Here is an 8,776-nt window from a genome sequence, read left to right as displayed (position 1 = left end):
AGAATGCAATGCTCGAGGCGCTCACTACCCCTCTCTCATTCAGCGACAACGAAGAACCGATCGAGCAGAAGTCGAAGGAAGACCACCTGCCACTCGCCCTGCTGCCTGATGTTCTGCCCTGCATCAACCAGCCCACCCCTGCAGCTGTTCAGTTCCAGGTCGAGGCCGTCACGCAGAAGGTCGGCCACCTGCAGCTCCAGATAAGCCCAGAGGGCGATTCAGCACAGCCCAATCCAGCCTCTGAAGACGATGTGCGGCAACTCTTCATGATGGTCCAAGCTCCTGTCCTCCCAACCCCGAAGCCTGCCCGCACCTCCGCCCCGCCCAAGTCACGAGCTTTCTCTGCTCCTTCAAGGCATAGCGCCCGGCAGGCTTCAGCTGCTTCCTCCGTGCCGGTCTCGCAGAGGGCAGCGTTGAGGCTAGTGCAAGAACTCGGCAAGATGGGGCCAAAGGACAAGATGACCCCGAATGCTGCAGCTGCTCTGATCAAGAAGTTCAACGAGCCACTGACCGAGGAAGACATAGCCACCATTGCTCGCTTGACAAGCCTGAATGTTGATGCTCTGAAGATTGCGGCCGGCATGCTCGGTCCTGATGGTGCGGCCAATGTGGCCCAGTAGTTCTCCATGTGTCATGTAGCTTGTAGTTTTTGTCGATGGCTGACCCTACGCCAGTTCGAGCTAGGTTTCCCATTCATGTGTAGTTCTAGGATCATGTTGCAAGACAGACGACGACGGGGTTTTGGGCCTGTTGGTGGCTATCGTCGCCCCCCGGACCGATCGGTGCTGTGTTGTATCCCTTGTTTTAGTAATGATAGTCGACGGAGCAAATCATCGTGTCCAAATGACTATAAACCATCGCTCCATAATGTCTTGGAATGTTAGGGGGCTAAATGCGCCTGCCAAGCGGGAGGCCATTCGAGAAACCATCACTACTCACAGAAATGCCATCCTAACGCTGCAAGAAACAAAAATAGATGTTTGGTCTTCAGAAGTTGCGCACGAAGTAGGGGGACAGCTCCTGCAGGGTTGTGTGGTTCTCCCGGCCCTGGGGACGAGGGGTGGTGTTGCAATCTTCTGGAACAAAGATGTAGTTAGCATCGAATCACACTCCATTGGTAGATTCACCATCACGGCCAAGGTCACTGAACTTAGCAACAATGTTCAGTACTGGCTGACAACGGCTTACAGACCAACTGAAGAAGCCATTAGGGAGGAGTTCTTTCTTGAGATGGCCAACATTGCACCACCAGCTGGAGAGTCGTGGCTGATCACGGGAGATTTCAACATGATCTATGAAGCTAGAGACAAAAGCAACTTAAACGTGAACAGGAGGCTTATGGGAAGGTTCAGAAAAGCTTTAGATTTTGCGGGCCTAAAGGAAATCAAATGCCACAACAGAAGATTCACTTGGAGCAATGAAAGAGAGAACCCAACCTTCTGCAGCATCGATAAGTTTTTCTGCAATGTAGATTGGGAGGCTTTGCACAATGGATACATGCTGAATGCAGCATCCACATCTTTCTCGGATCACTGCCCGCTGCTACTTTCCCCTTGTGCCAGCCCACCAAGACCAGCAAGATTCAAGTTTGAAAACCACTGGCCTAAGTTTCCACACTTCCAAGAAAACGGTGATGCATGCATGGAACATACCAGTCTCCCATGACTGTCCTTACATCAAACTGAAGGTGAAACTACAGAGAACTGCAAAGGATTTAAGGATCTGGAGCAAATCACCTTTTAGCAAGGCCAAGATGCAGTTCCATATAGCAAATGAAGTCATCCTCGGACTAGACATCGCTAAAGAGAACATGCAGCTCACCCAGGAAGAATTTGCATTAAGGAAGATGCTCAAAACCAGAGTGCTCGGGCTTGCAGCAATTGAGAGGGCTAGAAGACGGCAAGCCTCTCGGGTGCTATGGATTAGGGCCGGAGATGCCATCACAAAATTCTTCCACGCAAAGTGCAACAATAGAAGGAGAAAAAACTATATACATTCTCTGCAAACTGAAGAAGGGGAGGTCCTAACCCAGCATCTGGAGAAGGCCCAAGTGATTTTCAGGCATTTTTCAAATCAGTTGGGCACAAGGAAAAACCAACCCCTCACAATCAACTGGGATCAGCTTCAGTTGCCTCTTGTGATAGATGTGGGTTTAGATAACCCGTTCTCAGAGGGAGAGGTTTGGGCAGCCGTTATGAGATCTCCAGCGAAAAAAGCCCCAGGCCCCGATGGATACACTGGCCAGTTCTTTAGTTTGTGTTGGAGCATCATCAAGGACGACATCATGGCTGCCTTCTCCAAGTTCTACAGGGCGATCAACACAATTTTTTTAGAATTGAATAAGGCCTTCATCACGCTAATTCCTAAAAAAGAAGGCGCACGGGAAGTGAAGCATTTCAGACCTATCAGTTTGATGGGCTCGGTGGCAAAGCTGGTTGCCAAAGTCCTATCTATGCGGCTGTCTGCAGTCATCCCTCAGATCATATCCCCTGCACAATCAGCTTTACAAAAAGGAAAATGTATTCACGACAGTTATCTCTACATCCAAGGATGCGTAAAATCCCTCCACAGAAGAAACAAGCCTGTGCTGCTCTTCAAATTAGACATAGAAAAAGCGTTCGACTCCATCTCTTGGGATTATCTTCTTGAGCTACTTCAACGTTTAGGCTTCCCTGCGAGATGGAGAGACTGGATCTCCATTCTCCTCTCCACGATGACATCCTCCTGTCTGTTAAATGGCGTTCCAGGGCAGGCCATTGGACACTTGCAGGGCCTGAGGCAAGGCGATCCGCTCTCCCCTCTGTTGTTCATCATCGCCATCGACCCCCTCTACCGCCTCCTCGACGTTGCTGTAAATCTTGGCATATTCTCTCCTCTGCCAGGAAGAGGTGCCAGCATGAGGATTAGCCTCTATGCTGACGATGCTGTGATCTTCGCCAACCCAATCAAAGAGGAGGTCGACTCACTACTAAAACTACTCAATCTTTTCTGGGACGCCTCTGGTCTTCGTTTAAACCAAAGCAAATCCTCGGTGGCCATGATCAGGTGCAACAGTCTAGACATCGCTGACGTACTGCATAGTTTCGGCGGCTCCGTAGTAGGATTCCCTATGACTTATCTAGGCCTCCTGGTTTCCACTGGTAGAATTCGCTTAGTTCATCTCCAATTTCTCCTCGATAGAATTAGGGCTCGCCTTGCAGGATGGAAGGGTAGACTTATGAGTCTTGCTGGGCGTAGAATCCTCGTCCGTAGCGTACTGTCAGCACTGCCAACATTTGCGATGACGGTACTGCGGCTCCCAAAAAAGCTCCTCAAGGATATTCACAAGACCAGGCGGCGATTTCTCTAGGCGCATGATGAAGAGTTGTCAGGCGGAAAGTGCAAAGTTAACTGGAAAACAGTATGCTCTCCCATCCAAAAGGGTGGGCTTGGCATTCCGGATCTCCACCTTTTCGGCAGAGCACTTCGTCTCCGGTGGCTTTGGTTGGAATGGATGCAGCCGGACAGGCCTTGGAAAGCTTCCCGCATCCCGTGTGACAGCAATGACAGGGCACTCTTCACTCAAGTCACGAAGATTGCCATCGGAGACGGCAAGACGACGAAATTTTGGACCTGTCATTAGTTGGGAGATGAACCTCTCTGTCAAACCTTTCCGCTGTTGTTCAAAAGGTCTAGAAGCAAGCTTAAAACTGTGGCTGAGGCTTTGCAAGACGATTGCTGGATCCGCAGCCTTGGCAATGGGCGGTATGAAGAAATTGTCCATGATGTGGTCAGGTTGGCCCGCAAGATCAGAGAACATGGAGGACTAAGCAATGAGCATCGGGAAGATGTGATCACTTGGACAGAAAACGCAAAAGGATCCTACTCCACGAGCTCTGCCTACAATGCCCACTTTAAAAACTTACCAAACAATGGAATGAATTCGGTCATTTGGAAGGTGTGGGCACCGGGCAAGATCAAAATCTTCTCTTGGCTGATTCATCATGATAGAGCGTGGTGTAATTGTTGGAAATATGCCCTAGAGGCAATAATAAAAGTATTATTATATTTCATTGTTCATGATAATTGTCTTTTATTCATGCTATAACTGTATTATCCGGAAATCGTAATACACGTGTGAATACTTAGACCACACTATGTCCCTGGTAAGCCTCTAGTTGACCAGCTCGTTGTGATCAACAGATAGTCATGGTTTCCTGACTATGGACATTGGATGTCGTTGATAACGGGATCACATCATTAGGAGAATGATGTGATGGACAAGACCCAATCCTAAGCATAGCATAAAAGATCGTGTAGTTCGTTTTGCTAGAGCTTTGCAAGTGTCAAGTATCTCTTCCTTCGACCATGAGATCGTGTAACTCCCGGATACCGTAAGAGTGCCTTGGGTGTATCAAACGTCACAACGTAACTGGGTGACTATAAAGGTGCATTACAGGTATCTCCGAAAGTAGCTGTTGGGTTGACACGGATCGAGACTGGGATTTGTCACTCTGTATGACGGAGAGGTATCTCTGGGCCCACTCGGTAATGCATCATCATATTGAGCTCAATGTGACCAAGGTGTTGGACACGGGATCATGCATTACGGTACGAGTAAAGTGACTTGCCGGTAACGAGACTGAACAAGGTATTGGGATACCGACGATCGAGTCTCGGGCAAGTAACGTACCGATTGACAAAGGGAATTGCATACAGGGTTTGATCGAATCCTCGACATAGTGGTTCATCCGATGACAACATCGAGGAGCATGTGGGAGCCATCATGGGTATCCAGATCCCGCTGATGGTTATTGACTGAGAGCGTCTCGGTCATGTCTGCATGTCTCCCGAACCCGTAGGGTCTACACACTTAAGGTTCGGTGACGCTAGGGTTATGAAGATATGTATATGCAGAAACCCGAATGTTGTTCGGAGTCCCGGATGAGATCCCGAACGTCATGAGGAGTTCTGGAATGGTCCGGAGGTAAAGAATTATATATAGGAAGTGCTATTTCGGGCATCGGGACAAGTTTCGGGGTTATCGGTATTGTACCGGGACCACCGGAAGGGTCCCGGGGGTCCACCGGGTGGGGCCACCTGTCCCCGGGGGGCCACATGGGCTGTAGGGGGTGCGCCTTGGCCATCATGGGCCAAGGGCACCAGCCCCTATAGGCCCATGCGCCTAGGGTTTCCCCCTAGGAGGAGTCCTAGTGGTGGAAGGCACCCCTAGGTGCCTTGGGGGGGGGGGAGGGAAACCTCCCCTAGGCTGCCGCCCCCCCTAGTAGATCTCATCTACTAGGGCCGGCGCCCCCCTGGCACCCCTATATATAGTGGGGGAGAGGAGGGACTTCATACACCAGCCCCTGGCGCCTCCACCTCCCCCCGTTACGTCTCTCCATCGTAGTCTCGGCGAAGCCCTGCTGCTGTGACGCCCTGCATCCACCACCACGCCGTCGTGCTGCTGGATCTTCATCAACCTCTCCTTCCCCCTTGCTGGATCAAGAAGGAGGAGACGTCTCCCGTCCCGTACGTGTGTTGAACGCGGAGGTGCCGTCCGTTCGGCGCTGGTCATCGGTGATTTGGATCACGTCGAGTACGACTACATCATCACCTTGCAAGCTTCCGCACGCGATCTACAAGTGGTATGTAGATGCAAACTCTCTCCCTAAACTTGTTGCTTAGATGAACTCATAGATGGATCTTGGTGAAACCGTAGGAAAAATTTTAATTTTCTGCAACGTTCCCCAACAGTGGTATCAGAGCTAGGTCTATGCGTAGTTCTCTTTGCACGAGTAGAACACAACTTTGTTGTGGGCGTGGATTTTGTCATCTTACTTGCCTCTACTAGTCTTTTCTTGCTCAACGGTATTGTGGGATGAAGCGGCCCGGACCAACCTTACACGTACTCTTACGTGAGACCGGTTCCACCGACTGACATGCACAAGTTGCATAAGGTGGCTGGCGGGTGTCTGTCTCTCCCACCTTAGTTGGAGCGGAATCGATGAACAGGGCCCTTATGAAGGGTAAATAGAAGTTGACAAAATCACGTTGTGGTGATTCGTAGGTAAGAAAACGTTCTTGCTAGAACCCAATTGCAGCCACGTAAAAGATGCAACAACAATTAGAGGACGTCTAACTTGTTTTTGCAGCGATTGATCATGTGATATGATATGGCCAGAAGTTGTGATGAATGATGAATTGTGATGTATGAGATCATGTTCTTTGTAATAGGATTCACGACTTGCATGTCGATGAGTATGACAACCGGCAGGAGCCATAGGAGTTGTCATTATTTTTTGTATGACCTGCGTGTCATTGAATAACGTCATGTAAACTACTTTACTTTATTGCTAAACGTTAGTCATAGAAGTAGAAGTAGTCGTTGGCGTGACAACTTCATGAAGACACGATGATGGAGATCATGATGATGGAGATCATGGTGTCAAGCCGGTGACAAGATGATCATGGAGCCCCGAAGATGAAGATCAATGGAGCTATATGATATTGGCCATATCATGTCACAACTATATAATTGCATGTGATGTTTATTATGTATTATGCATCTTGTTTACTTAGGACGATGGTAGTAAATAAGATGATCCCTTATAAAATTTCAAGAAGTGTTCCCCCCTAACTGTGCACCGTTGCTACAGTTCGTCGTTTCTAAGCACCACGTGATGATCGGGTGTGATGGATTCTTACGTTCACATACAACGGGTGTAAGACAGTTTTACACAGCGAAAACACTTAGGGTTAACTTGACGAGCCTAGCATGTGCAGACATGGCCTCGGAACACGGAGACCGAAAGGTCGAACACGAGTCGTATAGAAGATACGATCAACATGAAAATGTTCACCGACGATGACTAGTCCGTCTCACGTGATGATCGGACACGGGCCAGTCGACTCGGATCGTGTAACACTTAGATGACTAAAGGGATGTCTAATCTAAGTGGGAGTTCATAATTTGATTAGAACTTTATTATCATGAACTTAGTCTAAAACCTTTGCAAATATGTCTTGTAGATCAATGGCCAACGCTAATGTCAACATGAACTTCAACGCGTTCCTAGAGAAAACCAAGCTGAAAGATGATGGCAGCAACTATACGGACTAGGTCCGGAACCTGAGGATCATCCTCATAGCTGCCAGGAAACAATATGTCCTAGAAGGACCGCTAGGTGACGCTCCCGTCCCAGAGAACCAAGACATTATGAATGCTTGGCAGTCTCGCGCTGATGATTACTCCCTCGTTCAGTGCGGCATGCTTTACAGCTTAGAACCGGGGCTCCAAAAGCGTTTTGAGCATCACGGAGCATATGAGATGTTCGAAGAGCTGAAACTAGTTTTTCAAGCTCATGCCCGGGTCGAGAGATATGATGTCTCCGACAAGTTCTACAGTTGTAAGATGGAGGAGAACAGTTCTGTCAGTGAGCACATCCTGAAGATGTCTGGGTTGCACAACCGTATGACCCAGCTGAACATTAACCTCCCAGATGAGGCGGTCATTGACAGAATCCTCTAGTCGCTCCCACCAAGCTACAAGAGCTTTGTGATGAACTACAACATGCAGGGAATGGAAAAGACCATTCCTGAAGTGTTCTCGATGCTGAAGTCAGCAGAGGCTGAAATCAAGAAAGAACATCAAGTGTTGATGGTCAATAAGACCACTAAGTTCAAGAAGGGCAAGGGTAAGAAGAACTTCAAGAAGGACGGCAAAGATGTTGCCGCGCCTGGTAAGCCAGTTACTGGGAAGAAGTCAAAGAATGGACCCAAGCCTGAGACTGAGTGCTTTTATTGCAAGGGGAAGGGTCACTGGAAGCGGAACTGCCCCAAATACTTAGCGGATAAGAAGGCCAGCAACACCAATGGTATATTTGATATACATGTGATTGATGTGTACCTTACCAGTACTCGTAGTAACTCCTGGGTATTTGATACCGGTGCCGTTGCTCATATTTGTAACTCACAGCAGGAGCTGCGGAATAAACGGAGACTGGCGAAGGACGAGGTGACGATGCGCGCCGGGAATGGTTCCAGAGTCGATGTGATCGCCGTCGGCACGCTGCCTCTACATTTACCTACGGGATTAGTTTTGAACCTTAATAATTGTTATTTAGTGCCAAGTTTGAGCATGAACATTGTATCAGGATCTCGTTTAATACGAGATGGCTACTCATTTAAGTCTGAGAATAATGGTTGTTCGATTTATATGAGAGATATGTTTTATGTCATGCTCCGATGGTCAATGGTTTATTCTTAATGAATCTCGAGCATAATATTACACATGTTCATAGTGTAGATGCCAAAAGATTTAAAGTTGATAACGATAGTCCCACATACTTGTGGCACTGCCGCCTTGGTCACATTGGTGTCAAGCGCATGAAGAAGCTCCATGCCGATGGACTTTTAGAGTCTCTTGATTATGAATCGTTTGACACATGCGAACCATGCCTCTTGGGCAAAATGACCAAGACTCCGTTCTCCGGAACAATGGAGCGAGCAACCAACTTGTTGGAAATCATACATACCGATGTGTGCGGTCCAATGAGCGTTGAGGCTCGCGGAGGATATCGTTATGTTCTCACTCTCACAGATGACTTGAGTAGATATGGGTATGTCTACTTAATGAAACACAAGTCTGAGACCTTTGAAAAGTTCAAGGAATTTCAGAATGAGGTGGAGAATCAACATGACCGAAAGATAAAATTCTTACGATCAGATCGTGGAGGAGAATACTTAAGTCACGAATTTGGTACACACTTAAAGAAATGTGGAATCGTTTCACAGCTCA

Source organism: Triticum dicoccoides, chromosome 3B (assembly GCF_002162155.2).
Source record: "Triticum dicoccoides isolate Atlit2015 ecotype Zavitan chromosome 3B, WEW_v2.0, whole genome shotgun sequence".
Taxonomy (NCBI): domain Eukaryota; kingdom Viridiplantae; phylum Streptophyta; class Magnoliopsida; order Poales; family Poaceae; genus Triticum; species Triticum dicoccoides.
Note: the sequence above shows the minus strand (reverse complement) of the source record.